Raw genomic sequence first — 17,416 nt, 5'->3', positions numbered from 1 at the left:
CTCAAGTCCAAATGTTCCTGGGGAAGGTAGTTCCAGTAATTCTGGGAAGGAAGCCAATCCCTTGGCTTTATATGTAAATATTTAAACAACATTATTTTTATATACATATCTTTCCTACACATATACATATATGTCTTTAGACTTCCAGACTTGCAAAACAGCAACGGAAAAAAATATGCCAGCCCACATACAGCTATAGGCCTTCCTGCCTGAACAATGATAACTGACCATCAGAAACAAAACACAACAACGACTTCAGAATAATTGAGCCATGTCATCTACGTTTACTGATCCACCCAAACAGAAGAGCTGAAAAAGTGGGACTACAGATTCTAAAGCAGAGAGACTAAAGTCTTGAAGTGGCAAGAACATAAGGTTCATCAATTTTAAATCTTTCGGAGCCTATATGGATGTCGAGTGCTCCATCCACAGGTGTGGAATCTCCAGCTTTGGGTGACACAAAGCTTCACATTCCTAGCATCTTAGCACCTTGACACCCGACAGTAAAGCTTTGATTTCATTGTGTTTAGAAAGGTCACCGGTGCTTCAGGTTTAAGTCAGGTCCATACCCCTAAAGGGATTACATGGTAGAAAATGCAACTGAAAGAACAGAAACATAACTGGCACTGAGATTTAGTGAATAAATAAAAGGGGGGGGGGAAAGCTTTAAAATTGTTGAGCAGGGAGTTGCTAAAATGGAGGAAGATGATTTAGGGAGAAGAAGGTATCCAGTCAGAGCATGTTTTGAATAAATCAATCCATGAAAATAAAATTTAACACATGAATTCCACTTGTATATACTCGGTAAGCAAAAAGCACACCTTGATACAAGGTGCACGTGTGTAAATTCCTAGCTATATGATTTAAAGCAATACACTTACAAATACAGTATTTACATGTTTGTTCCAGTACGTATATATAGCACAGCCAGTGTGAGCTTTATGAAAAGATCAGAGAAGTGCACACGTACGTACATAAAAACCATGTTAAAAAAGGGACCAAGAGTAGAGCAAGTCTTTTAGAAAATATTTTAATGGCTTTATAAAAAGCCCTCACCCAAAGTTTGAGGGGCTTTTGCAATCTTACATTTTTCTATTGCAAAATACACCTGCTTTCTTTTCTTTCTTTTTTCCCCCTAAACTAAATATTTCTTCCATCTAATGACTCTCTTTATTAGACAGCATCTAATTTGCATACATTTACATACAATTTAACTGCTAGCTTGTGAGAACAAAGAAATGGCTCTGTATTGTACTGAAGGACAATACTCAGAAAAGGAAGGTATAAAAACCAGCTAGCTCGGTGGCTGTGTATTCTCTTTGTTTCAGAAATACCAGGATTTTTAAACACACCACTTAAAGGGTGAAAAAGATTATTTCATCAAACAATGAAAAAAGATACAGCACAGCTCCCTTTTAACACATTCTCTCTCTGGCCTGGTTAATGGGATTTAAGAGTCCAATATTTCTTTGCTTTCTTCTGTTTCCTTTATTAGAACTGATGGATTTAATTCTGTCACATATTTTACTTCATATTTTATTCCTATAACAATCTATGCCGAAGTTCAGCTCCAATGCTAATTCAATACTATCTTCCTTTCCCTTCCAGTCAGCCTGGAATACAACTGAACGATCTTTGATGGGCATGAAGTACTCTGCCCTCAATGCCCAGTGCTAATGGATGTGAGAGAGAGCCTGCCAGCATTTTACCTTGTGGCAACAAGTCTAGAGATAATGAAAACTTACCATGTAGCTGACCGGGAATCAACAGGAAGGGAAGCAGGGCTGAGCTTCGCTTGTGAGAACAGGGAGGGACTGTGGTCAGAGTAAATACAGGATGTAAAGGATGCGTCAAGCCCTCTAGTCCCCTAAAAGAAGAGGAGAAAAGGATCTTAAGCATCTCACATGAAGCAAAAACATTTAGAAACTGTTGGCAAGAACTCCAGTACCGGCCCTACCAAAAGCATTAGACATCAGCAAAGGGTTTTTCTCCAAAGGCTTTGCAAGGGGAGTACCAATTACAGAGGGTGGCTACAAACCTAACCCATGTGGACTTGACATAAAAATCTGTCAGGAAAAGAAACAAACCAAACCAAAAACATTAGTTCAGGCTGCATGCTGCACATCTCCATGTCCCCTCAAATGTGTGAAACCCGGCAAAACAGAATGGCCTGCCATTTGTTCCTGCCTGCACAGCAGAGCTGCTAGCTCCTCTTCCTAACTCTCCCCTTCCCAGCATCATACTCAATGACTTGTGCTCAGTGGGGCAGAAAAAGTTAAGTATCAACATTTTGTGGTGCAGGGATGAGGGAAAGAACACCCAGTCACTCTGGCACCTTGTAAGGGCCTGCCCTGCAGAAACAGAATAGGTGAAACCTTTTCTGGTGTAAGCAGACCCTAATGCAACCTAACGGAATGGGACTACTCATGGTAAAAAGCATTAGGCCAAGTTAGCTTGCATACAAAGCAGGTGTAGTATTTAGGATCCAGCAGTCATCTGCTCTGTTCAGTTTGCCCCAGCCAGCCACATGGTATGTGGTACACTGGCTTTATATGATCAGCAGAAGGCCAAGTGTTAATTTGATGGGCATTCTCACACTGGCATGTGTGGCACAGTAACACTGTGACTGAAGATACAGGATCCACATCACAAGCTGTGCATAGAAGAAACTTGTGCTGATACTGCCCTGACATGCCTCACTGGCACTCAAAATACATTATAGGTTATTTTCAGACGCAAATTTTAATTTAAAGCTGGCTGAAATGTTAATGAAGTTTTAGCTCTTTTTCAAAGGGGAAAATTCCCTACTGCTCACAGATATGTTTTTTCTCTTTTTTCTCCCCCGCCTGATCTGCTTCTAATGACATATAGCAACGAAACCTCATAAAAGAAATTAATCAAGCCTTCATATCACTTTCCCTTTTCAAGGGTGGAAAGGTTGAGGTGTGTGATCTTCAGAGTTTCTGATGCATACCAAAATGCAAGTTCTAGAAACAGCGGAGAAAGATTCCAAAGCCACTGGTCCTTTAACTATCATATCCTATGCTTACAGCTATATCTTGCTGAAACCACTGGGTTATTATTTCCAGAACCCAGCTATAATGTAAGCTTATTTCAACTGGAGCTGCCACAATCCCATCCTTCCCTCGCCTCTTTTCTCTCCTCATGTCCCCAAGTCCATCCTTGACCCAGGGCTGGATAAAATGTCTGGTTCAAGGAGCTTTTAGCTGAATGCAGTTTTCTTTTCCATGTGTTTTCAGCCACATCAATCCCCAGCTGCAGCTCAACATTCAGGCATGGCACTTGGGGGTTAGAGCTAAGGAGGCAGCAGAACTGTACAAGAGGAGGAACACCAACAGAGCAGCATCAACATCTATCAGCTTAAGCTGCTGTGGGCCTACATCTTGAGATGTCTGGGGCTGCTTTGGTATGACATGGAAGAAAGGCTCTTATCGCATAGCTGGAAGCCAAACCAAGCATGGCTTTACAGGTAGAAAAGCCGCCACCTCACATGGTAACCTAGAAAAACCTGGTGGGCTATGCAGATCATAGAGAACAGATGCAGTCTGCTTCTGATGAAAAATAGCTTGAGATAATGGTGCACTGCTACAATCTGCACCAGGGGCAATTTCCAAGTGGCAGGTTGAATTAGCCTCAAGTGACATGCGTTTCAGTAACGCTTCCCTGAGGCAGTAAGGAAAGGTCCCACATTCAAAAGGAAAGAATTGAGTTTTCTCGCCAAATGCGAATGATAAAGCGCGTGATTAAGAACCACTGTTGCCAGAACTGAACATTCGGAAGCTCCCCAAAAAAATATTTTAATGACTTCAGAAAATACATCTGTAAATAAAGAGCAGGAATTTTCTTTTACCCCCCCCCCCCCAGTTACACTACTAAGCATCTCTTTTGCTACTTTCCTGGAGCACAAGCATCAATTCCAGCCTGACTAGAAACTAAGCTTTCTAACCATCAGCATTTCTAGTCACTGCCCAAAAGGGTGTGCAGAAGGTTGCAGGATGTGCATCTGGATTTCAGCTGAATACCTTGGAAACCACAGTCCAAACCTCTTCTTTTAGGGGCAACAAAACCTGGAATATCTAAAACCCTACAGGAGAGATCTTTTAGCAGTAAGGAATCATACTACAGCATTATCAACAACTTCTTCAGGAGAAGGAGTCACTAAGGAACAGTTGCACTAGGCAGTCAGCATCCACAGTTATTCTTCATCTTTGGAAATTACAACAACTTGGAGAACTAGAAGAATCAGTTCGGACACCTGATCTTCATCCATTTTCATCACCTCAAGATACAGCCTTTTAACAGTGCAATGCTCTTATGCATATATTCTTGGTGTGGTGTCACTGAATACTTTTCTCTATAAAAATAATTCTCTGTTAGAAAACATGCACACATATGTACCTGCCCATGGACACACATACACACATCTATAAAACACTCTGGCAAATTCCTGTTATTAATATCTAATTATGACTGTATCATTGGCTGTCATAACAACTGTTTGATTGACTTTATTCTTTCCAGGTTACAACAAATGCCTACATCAGTTTTGAGGGTATTCAAAACAATAAGGAGAATCTAAGAAATTTAAATTATGTCAATATTTGAACAGTTTCTAGTCAAGGGCTCAAATGGTTTAAAAGTGTTTTACCACAACACCAGCCTCAAATTTGATCTTCAGTTTAACAATTCTTCCTGGAGCTAAAAAGTAGGTTACGCAAATTGTTCATCAGATTTTTCCCTCTCTTTTCTTTTGTTGTTCCATACTCCATTGAAGCCAAGATATGAAAATGTAAGAGTTGGTATAAGCAGAAGAATCATTCAGTAGAAAGTAGCTCTTTTTGCACCTAATTAAGTTTTGGCATTTATGAAGTTCCACTTTTTGTACATAACTGTCTCATTACATTTTGTACCAGTCGTTATGGGTGGGATTATCCAAAGGAACAAGGGTGTGATCCTCTTTCCACTCAAATCGTGGTGAAGTAGCTCAAGCTGAATTCACCAGCAGCATATTCAGGCCAGTTTCAAGTGCGTTGGAAAATTCTCCCCTTTCCCAACCTGCCCAGAAAGTAGGCAGAAACCAAATCCCACCACCCTGTGTCCAGGATGCAACATCTACAAGCTGCAGCTTGCGCAGTTCCACCAAATTAAAGATGCTGAGAATTCCTTTTTAAATACAAACAATATTTCTGAAGCCAGCAAACTCTAACGTTCACTTTGATTTGATAAATTATATTAAATACAATTTGACTCAGCAGCATTTTAAGCCATGACAGCTAGAGCACGAGTAGGTCATTTTTACATACAGAAGTAAAACCTCTCCAGTTGCGTATACAGCCTGGATTAAGCATGCAGGCCCACGCTCCCTGAGATAACAAAATTACCCGGCTTGCACTCCAAGCCAGTCAGAAACCATGTAGTTGCAGATAGCAAAGTCAAGCCCAAGCCAATCAGTCCTGCTAAGCAGCTGCTATCTCAGTTGCTTATTAGTTCACCAGTACACTAGCCACGACCAAAGGCTTCAGATGGGCTTATAGCATGCCCAGAACAAAATTGTCTCTGCTTTCAAAATACCAGAGAAATGCAATCATGAACGAACACTATCAAAGGGCGGAGGTAGGAGAGAAATCCATTTTAAATTTTCTCAAAGCATTATTTTTTAACGCTGAGGAGCAAATCCTTACTCTTGAATCCTGTATAATAACAGAATCATGCTGTTTGTTGGCAGAATGCTACGTTTCATTTCAGCAGAGAAAAAAAGATGGTCTAATAACTTTTCCTGATTTAGATGGGTTTTAGGTCAACCTTAGCTACATACAAATGAATGTTTTGTTCAAATTACAGGGTAATTTTAATTAGGACACCCTGTTAGACATCCTGTTGTTCTCCTTAATGGACTTTCTCAATTATGAGAAGAAACACCTCCCCACCAGCCCGCAACTTAAAAGTTAAGGTAAAAATTATGCTGAATAAATACACAAAGATAAAAATTATTATTGTGCATTAGATCTTTTTATTTCTCTTAATCTTTATTTGGCAACTTCTGTATCAAAAGGGCAGAGTTCAGAATTCCACACCCATTAAACACCTGTTTAAAAACCACTTGAAGCACTGGAACCAGCCAAATATGTCCCAATTAAGCAGAAACGTTGGCACTGCTGTCCTGAGCAAGGAACACCCATTGCCATTTGCTCTCATTAGGTTAAACGGGTTTCTTGGGACATAGCTGAATTCCTGATTATGTGCATTGCAAATGGATGGAGAACACCAGAACAATGAAATTTAATTCAGTGTAGCCTTCTGTCCAGTTGACAAGCATGGAACTTTGGGAAAAGCGAAAACTGAAGCTCTGGGAAGTGGCTGACATAATGGAAAGAACCGGGCTGGGATTTATTCTTGAAAATGCCCTGAGATTAAGAGCCGATTCCCTTTAGCTTAGCATCTCCTCCTCTGTACTTTGTATTAGTTTGATTCCCTTACAGAGTTTTATTTGTTAGTTATAAGCCCAATATGGTATCTTCTATATTAACTTCTGTTTTAACTTGATCACCGATTACTTGATTTTGTTTATGATTCAGGATGGAATGAAAAGCTCAGAAAATAGAAACTTTTTTCACAGATCAGACACAGTACTGTAAGTTTCCCAAATATTTTTGTCAACTTATTTAAAGGCTCATCTAGAGAGACATCTAGGCATGGCAAATAGAAGAATCTTGTCTCTATCTTTCATTTAACCTCTTGGCCTCCATCAAGGATGCCATCATGCTTGCCAATAAGCAACAAGTCAAGTGGTCTTTTTCCAAACACCCAACAATGTATTTCAGGGTGGTGCCACTAGAAAGCCACCAGAGCAGAGTGGTAGTGATTAAAAAGTATGTCTGAAATGGCTCTAATATCCATGCTCAATCCTCCATAATCCCACTTCATTACCAATTTATTAACTTCCTTTGTTGTCCTTTCTGTCACTGTCCTGTGCCAGTCACTAATATATCTTAGTTTGGAAAGTGCTGTACTCCATGTGCACAAAAAGCTAGCATACTTCACACAAAATTGATCAGTTAACTGTATCCAAGTAAAAGATGTAGAGTCTTTAAACTGATAGCCTAAAATTAAATATATAAAAAGAAGGGTTCAGCACTATAAACATTACTTGATTCACAACTCCTATAGTTAGGACGTAGGCAGACTGACAAAAACACCTATATATTTTCACCTGTGCCACACTGACTTCTTGAGAACACAAATCCTGTTGGTTTTCTACGATCTCTCATACTTAGTGTAGAGCTCACAATCATTTAGCGCCTACATCTCTAAAGCAGGCTTTAGTACAAGGAGAAAAAAAGCATTCTAGGAATAAAAGATGTCAGCTAGCAGTCACTGCTGACCTAAAACTATATTTATTTTCAAGACAACCATAAGAGTGGCAGATGCTTTCTTGTTCTGGCTGGCTACAAATGGCACCAAGAAATCCTAAGATAGACACTTGCATACTTACTCTTTGCTTGTTCCCCACCACCACCAATAACAAGTATTTTTGCATACAAACAACACTTTCCAATTTGCTACTGCTCCTTATTTAAATATCGACGGGTGCCATAGTCACCATGGTCTCAAGAACAGTTTGCCTTCCATATTCCTACTGATCTCAACATGAATCCTGGGTACCCAAAACATGTGAAAAATATTCCATATTTATTCACCATTATTTAATTCACAGCAACTGTTGCTGCTTTATAGCGGGAGCATTTTACAACAATATCCCTAAAAATCGAAAGTCACAGTCCTTAGCTATTTCTTAATTTAAGCCTTAGTAACTTCCCTCTTAGAATTGGTGGCTGACATTTTATTCAGCAGATGATATCTGTACGTGCAGCACTTCCAGACTACAAAGAGCTGCAAATGCTATCATTACAAATGGGTGTTTTCATCTGTAGATGTTTTGTGAGACTACCAGAAAGGAGTAAGAAAGCAGCAGCATGGGTGGAAAGAAAAACAAAACAAGCCTACAAACAAACAAAACACTACAAATCACAACAGGACAAGAGAAAAATCAAGTGGTGACATCACCCTTTCTGGATTAGTAAAAACAATTCCGGCTTGATTGGAATTCCAGGCTTTTTTTTCCTTTGCATTTCAGTTAGACAACTATAAAAATGTTTAGCTGTTTCACTTTCGCAGATACCCAGATAAACTACCTTGTATTACTTGCACCTAAGCACACCTAATGCAACTTAAATGTGAAAATAGTAGTGTTCTGTACTGTAAAAACAAATAAAGGGAAGCATCTCTACACTGTGCTCCTTGAAAAAGCACAAACAATTCATTCTGTGTATTTCAGCTGGCATTTCACTCCCGCTGAATTGAAAGTGTATTTTGGACCCTGGAGAAGCTGCCTTCACCACCACCCGTCAAACACCCGAGCTCAACAAAACACAGAGAGCTGCAGACTGACACGTTGGCTGAAGTGATGCAATATCCCACAGGAGAAGAGACTTTGCCTACATCACAAATATCTACAGTCAAATCACATAATCTTTTTATATCCAATAACAGATATAGGTTAATAGGAGAGAAAGAAACACCTTCAGAATCACCTGGAACACTGTGGAGCTGTCTTTTAATTGCCTACAACAGCAATTTTTAAAGCTTTTGCAGGAAGCAACTACGTGCCTGTTGACAGAAGCTGAGGACAAGACCCTCTTGGCCCTGGGAATATGTGGTAAGACCCAACAAATGAGTGGAAAGAGAGAGGAGCTTAAAAACAAAAGGGAAAAAAAGAAGGCACCAGAATAGGCTGATCCAGGAATTTCTGCAATACAGAAGCCTACCTAAATATTTAAAGTCAAAAGAATAAAAATAAAATACATCATAATTACTCTTGTGTCAGGAAACGCGCTTTTCCTCACTACCAGGATCCCACAGTGGAGCATCTTGGTCTTGAAAGATGCCAAAAACTGTGGTCCATGAAGCAGAATTAAATCAGCAAGAGAAAAAGAGCAAGAAGTGAGGTGTGGGGCTAAAGTTGAAGATGAGAATGGCTAGAATTAAGAATCCTTGTCTCTGAGGCTGGGAGGGGAAAAAAAAAGGAAGACACAAAGCAAGGGGAAGTCAGTGGAGGGATATTATTAATGTTTCAATATGCCATCTTGTAATATCCCATTGAAACCCACACCACTGCGTGCTGTTACTGTATTTGGCCAAGTGCACCACCGTGTTTAATTTGAACTTTGATTTCAATAAATCACACGATACAGGGAGGCAACCAAGTGACTCACAGTCCCTTCTGAACTCTCACCCCATTAAACCTAAAGACTGTAGTAGGAACAGCAAAACCTAAGTGCACTACACAGAGGAAAGGAGCTGAAGTATCAAACATCCCAGCACTGCTTGATCATTTGTTAGACACGAACAGTAACTCAGTCTAACTGCTGGCATGGCAGTTAGAGCAATAGATAGATTTGGTGCATGCATCAGATACAGCAAACCATGGGCTGCTCAATTTTCTAAGGAGAGCACAGACGCTCTGCACACCTGAGCACGATTAAGTCTTGCTGCTTATGAAGAAGAGAGTCAGTGTTGGCAGTGCCCCGGTTTGAAAGGGAGGGAGGCAGTTGGAGGAGAAGCATAAACCTGTTTCTGCTCACTACCAATATTATTGCAGTCACCAGTAATGAGGTGGCTAGGCCAGAAGGGGAAAGGGATATAGGATCTGGAGTGCTTTATCAGCTCCAAGACCAAGTGCTGGTTTTGGCACTACTTTCACTCTAGTGAGTTACAAACAAAAAACCCCACAACCAACCAAGCAGGTGCTTGCAATCTGAGAGACCACATGCCAGCTACAGCTGCTTCAAACTGATTCAATTACATCTGCCTGAATAGTCCCAGGACATCGAATTCACCAAAAGGAACCACAGGTCCAATGGAGATACAGTACTGTGGGACTGTAACGCTCCATTAAATTAAGGTGGAAATCCCCCAACTGAAACCGGGGGAGAATATTCAGACAGGGTCTGAAGCACGTGAGCACGCTCAGCGTAGGATAAGACAGAAGATGGGAGACAGGATCCGCAGGACACTGGGATGCACAGTAAAAGCCCTTTGGAAATAATGCCTCAAAAATTTCCTGAAGCAGCCTGACAGCACTGCCTTGTTTCCCAAAACACTGGGTGCAGTACATTTGCTTGAACATGCTCTTGGGATTGGGACTTCACTCCAAACCTTGTTTGTACAAAAAGGGGCCAAGCAGCTGGGAAATTCTGGAGAGTAGCGTGTCCTCATTAGCTCCCATCTGCCATCAGAACTCAGCTCATGGCAAGTTTGGCTAAGTCCTGGTGTTCTCAGGTCCAAATCTGGGTCAGTTTTAATTACACTATACAGAATTCAGTGTGCAGTTTTTAAATCCTTATTATACAGCGCAGAAGAACGGGCAGCTCTCCAACTAATCAATTTTTTAAAAGTATATATATAAAAATTTTAAACCAGGCTAGACAGACAGTGGGTGGAAGGGAAGGGAAAAAAAAAGTCTCAGCGAGTACAGGGGTTAGTTAAGAGAACTGTTAGCAAAAGTGGGTCAGCAGCAAGTTCTGATTTAAAACTTCAAAGGAAGGGGGAAAAGGAAAAAAGAAAACCCTCTTCATTTTTCAAGGCAGTGAAACTGATGTGCGAGATGTACACAATTCGTACTTCTTTTAGCATCAGTGTGGTCACACACAACAATACTGCAGCCACATTGCTCTGAAGGGAAAGATAGAGCATCTTGTGACTACAGGAACACAGCACACAGTAGCTGACCTATTCCTGCACCTTTTAGCAGTATTACTTCCACGTTTGGGAAAAAGCCTTTTCCCTACAAACAAAAATGAAGATTGCAGCCTTTACCCCGTAGGTACAGAAAAGGTGTAGTGGTTAGAAGTGCAGTTCAATGGGACTCTTGAAGGTGATAGTGAACTGCAGAATGTTAGACTAAACCCTTACCCAATTAACATTTTTTGGACTACTGTAACTGCTGTTTATTTCCTCTTTTTCTATGCCATCAAATAGCCATCAGCCAGGTCAGGACTTGAAAAGAGTTTTGCTTGCCAGGTTGCTGGCAAACCAAATGATAGGCGGCACAGAGAACGGCGTGTTTTTCACTGAACAGACTCCTGGGGTAGGATAGCACGCCAAATCTTATCTATGTAAATTGGTCTAAAATCTACTCTCAAAGTCAACAACCAGAATCTGCCCTGTTTAGAATCTTTGTCAGATGCAAGGGAGCAAGTGGAAGTCTTCAGTGACAGTTACAGACATAAAGGTAGCTCAGAAATGGAAAAGGATGATCAAGGAGCAGAGTAAACAGTGATGAGATGATAGAGGCTTGTTTGAAGAGCGCAATATTCTGCCACCCCCTACACAAAACCAACACCTTCAAAGATTTCCAAGTTTGCTTTAAACACTTCCATGAAAAATTCCCATTAAAATAGATTCCCCCTTCATGCACCTTGTTAGTATTATCATAGCTTTCATTTTAGAGCTACAGCATAGCAGAAACACAACACAATCCTGCACTCTGCCTTGTAAGTACTTCTTGAATTGGTGGCTAATCCATACATCTATAGCTGCTAGGTGAACTTGGTACATCCTGATACATCAAGAAATACATTGCTATTTCAGGATCAACAAAAACTGCAAGGCTGAATAACCAGACAAGGCTCTTTCTCTGCATTCCAGCTTTTGCATTAATGTAAATCCCCCCCCACACACACACCTCTAACATACAAAAATCCATACATCAAACATATATAACACAGCAATCCAAGCCAAAAACAAAGAAATACAACTTACCACAAGAGCACTACAATCCTAAGTACCACCAGCTTCTCCATTTTGGTTCTCAAATGTGGGAGGACTTTTTGCCCATAACACCTGAGTGGTCTCAAGCTCTAACTGTCCCCACCTGGGCCCACTTGTATTAACCAAGACAATCAGCACCCCCCTCTGGGACATCTGTGAATTTAGCTGATACCAAAAGGAATTTGGATTAAAAAGAAGCAAGCTGAAGCCACAAGTAGGGTGGGTGATTATTGAAGCAGAAAACTACCCCATGTGAACCCATTTTCTAAGGGTCTGGTTTCTTAAGCAGAACTTTTCACTATGAGGTTTCTTTGCAGATCGGTAACAGAACACAAATGTGCAGGAGAACAAGAACGCAGCAACTGCTGGTAAATTCAGCCCAGACTTTATCACTGTATCATTCTCGTAACAGAAATTTCAGTGCCCAGAAGGGTCTTTGGATTATGCTCTCCCTCAAAGCATTGTTGGTGCTTTGATGCCCTATCTGAAGACACAACCAGCAGTCACTAGCCAGAATAGACAACTTCTAATTTACACCAACGAAGCATGGAGCAGCAATCCTATCTAGTGCTGCGCATGCTCTGGAATACTGACAAGGAAGTTCAGTGGTGAAATGGGATGGCTACTTGGGAAGTCCAGAAGTGAGGACTGTGCAGTTCAGCAGGAAAGTTCAGCTTTTAGTTGATATTTTAGTTTTAGATCATCTATCAGCACAGCTTTATTAAATAATTTTACATACCTCTTTCTTTGGCCTCTCTGCTTTTTCTCTTCCTCCATTTGACATGTGTTTTAACAAACAATTCCAAAAAGGTTAAAGCTGGCTAACACTGCATCCATTGCTAAGGTGGACTTTTCCTAGGCTCTGAGTAATCTCAAGAACCACAAACATGACAACAGATGTTACTTACTACCTTCTGCAATGGTGGAATTATACAGTAGAAGGAACCTAGCCTCTGAAGTGTTTTTACATTCCACTGTCTAGACATGTGGAAGCTGCAGTGTGGAAAACAAGCCCTGTTCCCCCCCCCCTCACCAAAAAGAGAGGCTCTGCCCATGCTCACATCCCCACAGATGCACTTGTTTTTCTTTCCTCTCCTCCCTCTAAAATGGTATTTGAATGTGACCCAGGTTAACATCACTAAAACTCTTCAGGTCCTTCAGCTGATAATGCACCATTTCAGAGTTGAATGTTGTCACACTAACTTGTTCAAAGGTGCATCTGGGAGGCCTGAATTCTGACCAGCAAGCCTATTGGAATGGAGGCAGGCTGGTATTTCTGAATGATCCATGCTGTTCTTGCATAACAAGGCTCCCACAGAAGCGTATATTCCTTCTGCAACTCTATTTATTCATGGTGCAATGGTGAAAGCTTGGGCATGGCATATGAATGCAGTTACACTCTACTGCAACAAAGCAAGTATGCCATTCTGAGATAGGGGATGTTTTATTTTGAAGACTGTCAGCACCTGGGGATGTTAAAAACGTAGGAGTAATTTACAGACTGAATTAAACCACAGTGGTCCCATGTCAGAAATTAAAGAGAGATGCTTGTCAAACACATCTCTACTAAAAATTCATGCTACTGTATTCATCTTACTGTACCTGCATGTAGCTACTCGCATAATCCTCTTAGTGGGGTCTGTCCTTGCTACCGCATGGGCTGAAATAGTTGAGACAACAGTATGATGTATAACCAGAATGAGTCTCTCCATTTTATTGTCCGTGGTTGTGAGCGTTGAAGTCATACCCTTAACATTTGAATGCCATTTTTCTACTGGACTTTATTTGTAACTGGTTGTCTTTTGGTGCTATACGGTCTACATTAAATGCGTCAGTACATAAGAAAATGCAACACCTATTACCATGTGTTTCATGAACATCCAGCCCATGGCTTATGTGTGTGGTATGCGGCACAGTTGTTATTATGAGCTAACAACATGTTCTAAACTATCAGAGTAAGTCCTACAGATCTCATTTCTGTGGATTTGATAAACAGTGGGGCAGGATTAAGAGGAGTTTGCCAAATTTCTGTGTTCCCTGTACCTGCAGAGGAGGAAGAAACTGGCAATTCTCCCACTCCAGTGAGGAGATGGTATTAAGAACAGAGCTAAACAAGGGCAACCAAAAAGATCATGAGTGCTTTCCTGAAGAATAATACCCTATGTATAGTTTTCTTAAATAAAAACTGAGATATTTTTAAGTGATCTTTACTTGCAAGTTCTGTCACGCAGTTTCCAGCCTGCATGACAAAACAGAGCAAAAAAGCACACAGACGTATATACATAGCTCAGTTTATTCCTTTCTATTGTTTGATAGCCAAACTAATGTCAGATGATGAATTCAAAAGGCCCTCCATGGTGAGATAGAGTATAATCCCAGTTTAAGACTGAAAATGAAGTGACAACAGATAAACATAGGTCCATGAAAAGAAAGTTTACAATATACTGCCTTTATATAGCAATATGAGATACAAACACCAGTTATTCCCATTTTCTACATAAGGAAACAAAAGCTCTGGTCTAGACCACAAAATGAATCAAGGGCCCCATGCTCAATATACAGAGTTATGTCATACTCTGGTTCCTATTCATTTTATCACATTTAACTTCAGTACCTGACAACTTGTGCTGTCTTTTATTCAGCTTAAAAAAGTCAGCAACAATAGATAAACACGGGAGCATGTATCTGGAGCATGGTTCAACCAAAAATCTACCTGGTCCACATCATGTCCCACTGCAGACCATTCAGACAGGCCCAACAGCATGACACTAGCCAGGGCAGGCAGTTACTGAATCTGTGAGTATGGCAAATGAGCAGTCTTGTTGCCTTCCATTAAATCTTTCCAGCAATCACTGGCTAGGGGGTTTCTAAGCAAGTGGTTATATTAACATCTTTGTGTCAAACAGCCCTTGATGGACTTTTCTTTCACGAGTGTAGAAGGCAAATTTCCTTCTGCTTTTTCTTCAACTTGGGTTAATGACTTCTGCTGTCAATATTTGTGTCATATGTCTAAAGAAGATTTTCTAGTGCTTCAGAATCTCTGATACAAATATAAGGAAAAGATTGGTGTATAGATCACTCCTCCTGGACTAAACCAGTGTAAAGCAGAGTGTAAACAGATCTCAAGACAATGGCAGATCTGTTGCTGTCTCATGATGAAGATTTAAACAGATCATAACAACGCTGTAGCTTTGCAGTTTGTTTAAACAGACGTATAACATACTAACTCCCTTTTACAAAAGCAAAGAGATGCTTAATCTGTGCCAAGAGGCACAAACTGAGTAGATATGAAGGTGAAACGGTCTGATTTGCCTGTCAGACTTGCAGTGTGACTGCATCTGTTGCTTGGATGCTGCCTAAATAGGCCAAGATCAAGGTTGCAAAGATTGATTTAATTCTGATCCCTCAAAGTAAACAAGACCCAGAAATCAAACCTCACAATAAAATTTAAAATTATCCCATGAAGCCATCTTATATTTGCACACTGCAGTGCACATATCGTGTGTGCATGTACATATATACACACACATTCACACGCGAATCCATGTTATCCCCTGCATTTGTATGCTGCACCATTGCAAATACGCTATGAAAGAACATATCGTTGCTAGAGGAAAACAGCACTCTTTGGTGCAGAGAACCTACGCTACTGTTCCCTTTCCTAGCCAGAAAACACTGATTCACATCTATTTGCCTCACCTCCCTGTCCCTGTTATCAATGAAGAACTCACCTTACATCTCTACAATGCTTTCCATAGCCAAGTCTCTAACCCCAGGCAACCCAGCCTGGAGTGCAGGCAGCAGAGAGCCCAGCTCAGAGCTTACCATGCTTAGTACATGTCATATAACACAAGCAACCTGCTAAGGAGCTGCTATGTGCTCTCTCCAAGTCACAGCTGCCAGTAACAATTGAGCAAGTGCAGCCTAGCTTTCAGGATTCCTGCCTGTTGCCCAGGAACCACACAAAGCACTGGAGATTTTAAAGAGGTGCAAACAGTGCTTTTCTCCCATGCCTTGTCCTCCAGCACGTCAGGCTGCACAGCCTCTGCAACGGCAACGCCAGAAGAGCCAGGGAGCAGGAAATGAACTTTCCAAACGCAATCAGAGTTCCTACCGATAAGGCGACACTGTGATGACATGAGAAAAACAGCTTGCACGTAGCACTACAAGCAGATGCAGGGAGGCTTGGTCAGGCTTGCCTTTGTGGAAACACTTCTTTTCAGAAAGATGCAACTGTACCGTAATTCTGGGTTACACATTTTGTCTAAATTTGACAGTATTTCTCACCTGCAAAATATTTTGTTGAGGTAAGAGATGCTGTTTCTGAACACACAATGATTCAGAACACGTAATGAGCACCAAAAATAAATCAAAGGGGTGCATTTTAAAGCTTACGCGATAGCTTTATAGGCATTTTTAATGCTCAAAAGTGTCTAATAAGTGTCTTAACAAGCATAATATAAATCACACAATTATCTGATTTCGTGTATGAACAAAAATCATATATGTACCATCTGTTTACAGCCCATTGCTTAACGTTATGATCTTTTACATACACAGCTCAGTGCATAGGTGGTACTGAAGGTAGACAGAAAAAGTATACCCTGAACTGAAAATCCGTAAGACGATTTTTAACAGTCTCATTAGAAAAGACTGCACTAACTCCAGAGTTGTTTGTTTCGTCAATATTGCCTACACTGTGTTAAGGTCATCAGTGCGAGTTTGTTATTAGCCATGTTCCCACGTTGGTAATCAGGCAAATTCCTGTTAATTTCAGGCAGAATCTTGCCTGAATTGGAAGGGAGCAGGAACTGGTTAAGGCCGTTAACCAGATGGCATGAAGATCTGGCATTCTGATGTTATGAACAACTACCAGTCTGGTGTCTACCTGCTACTTAAAAGCCTACTCACAAGAGCAGGCACAGGTCAAGCCTGAGCAAGGCACTTGGGCTGTTTGTTCAGAAATACTACAATGCTGACACGTGTGCTAAGGGCTTCTGTCTGAAATGAAACTGCTCAGATAGGTTTTACCTTCCTTTTTGGATTCAGCTTTCCATTTGGATGAGAGGCTGAAAAGGGTAAAGGGTTCTCTTGTATAGACGCCAACAAAAACAAAGGTAAACTTAGAATTTTCATTAACTGTAAATTACAAGAGCAAACAGAAATAAGGATTGATGTGAGCAACAGGGAATGCTAAAGCTTCACCAAATGTAATGTGTAATGCCTCAACCCAAACATATTTTGGGATGACTGCCAAGAAGATGGGTATAAATGTGGGAGGCTTAGTAGAGTACAGTTTGAGCTAAAATGTGTAAAGTTTTCACTTGTGCTAAGGAAACATTCGTAGCTAGGTAAAAACAAGGCCTTATGAAAAATCCAATTTTGCATCTAATCTAAATTTCCCTGGGCAAAGCAACTGCTCTCTTCCTAAAATGATCCTTGAGAGAGCTGGTGGTAGCATGTAATTATTTAGGATGGTATTGCCATGGGTTAGGCACTAGCTGAATATTCTGAAGTCTAGAGCTGCCTTATCTAGCATTAAGTGGTTTGATGTTCTCATCTAAAC

The 17,416-nt window shown here is 40.8% G+C and overlaps 1 long non-coding RNA gene across 1 annotated transcript in view; it reads right to left on the bottom strand.

Annotated features, from left to right (window-relative positions):
* Positions 1-1,757: 1,757 nt before the first annotated feature.
* Positions 1,758-17,416, bottom strand: part of LOC308219377 — a 122,901-nt gene continuing 107,242 nt past the window's right edge. Inside the window, exon 3 of the long non-coding RNA XR_013956490.1 lies at positions 1,758-1,867. This is a non-coding gene — a long non-coding RNA (uncharacterized lncRNA). The remainder of the gene's footprint in view (positions 1,868-17,416) is intronic.

The sequence above is a fragment of the Psittacula echo genome (genome assembly GCF_963264785.1).
Source record: "Psittacula echo genome assembly, chromosome: 3".
Classification (NCBI taxonomy): domain Eukaryota; kingdom Metazoa; phylum Chordata; class Aves; order Psittaciformes; family Psittacidae; genus Psittacula; species Psittacula echo.
This window is presented reverse-complemented; position numbering and strand designations above follow the sequence as displayed.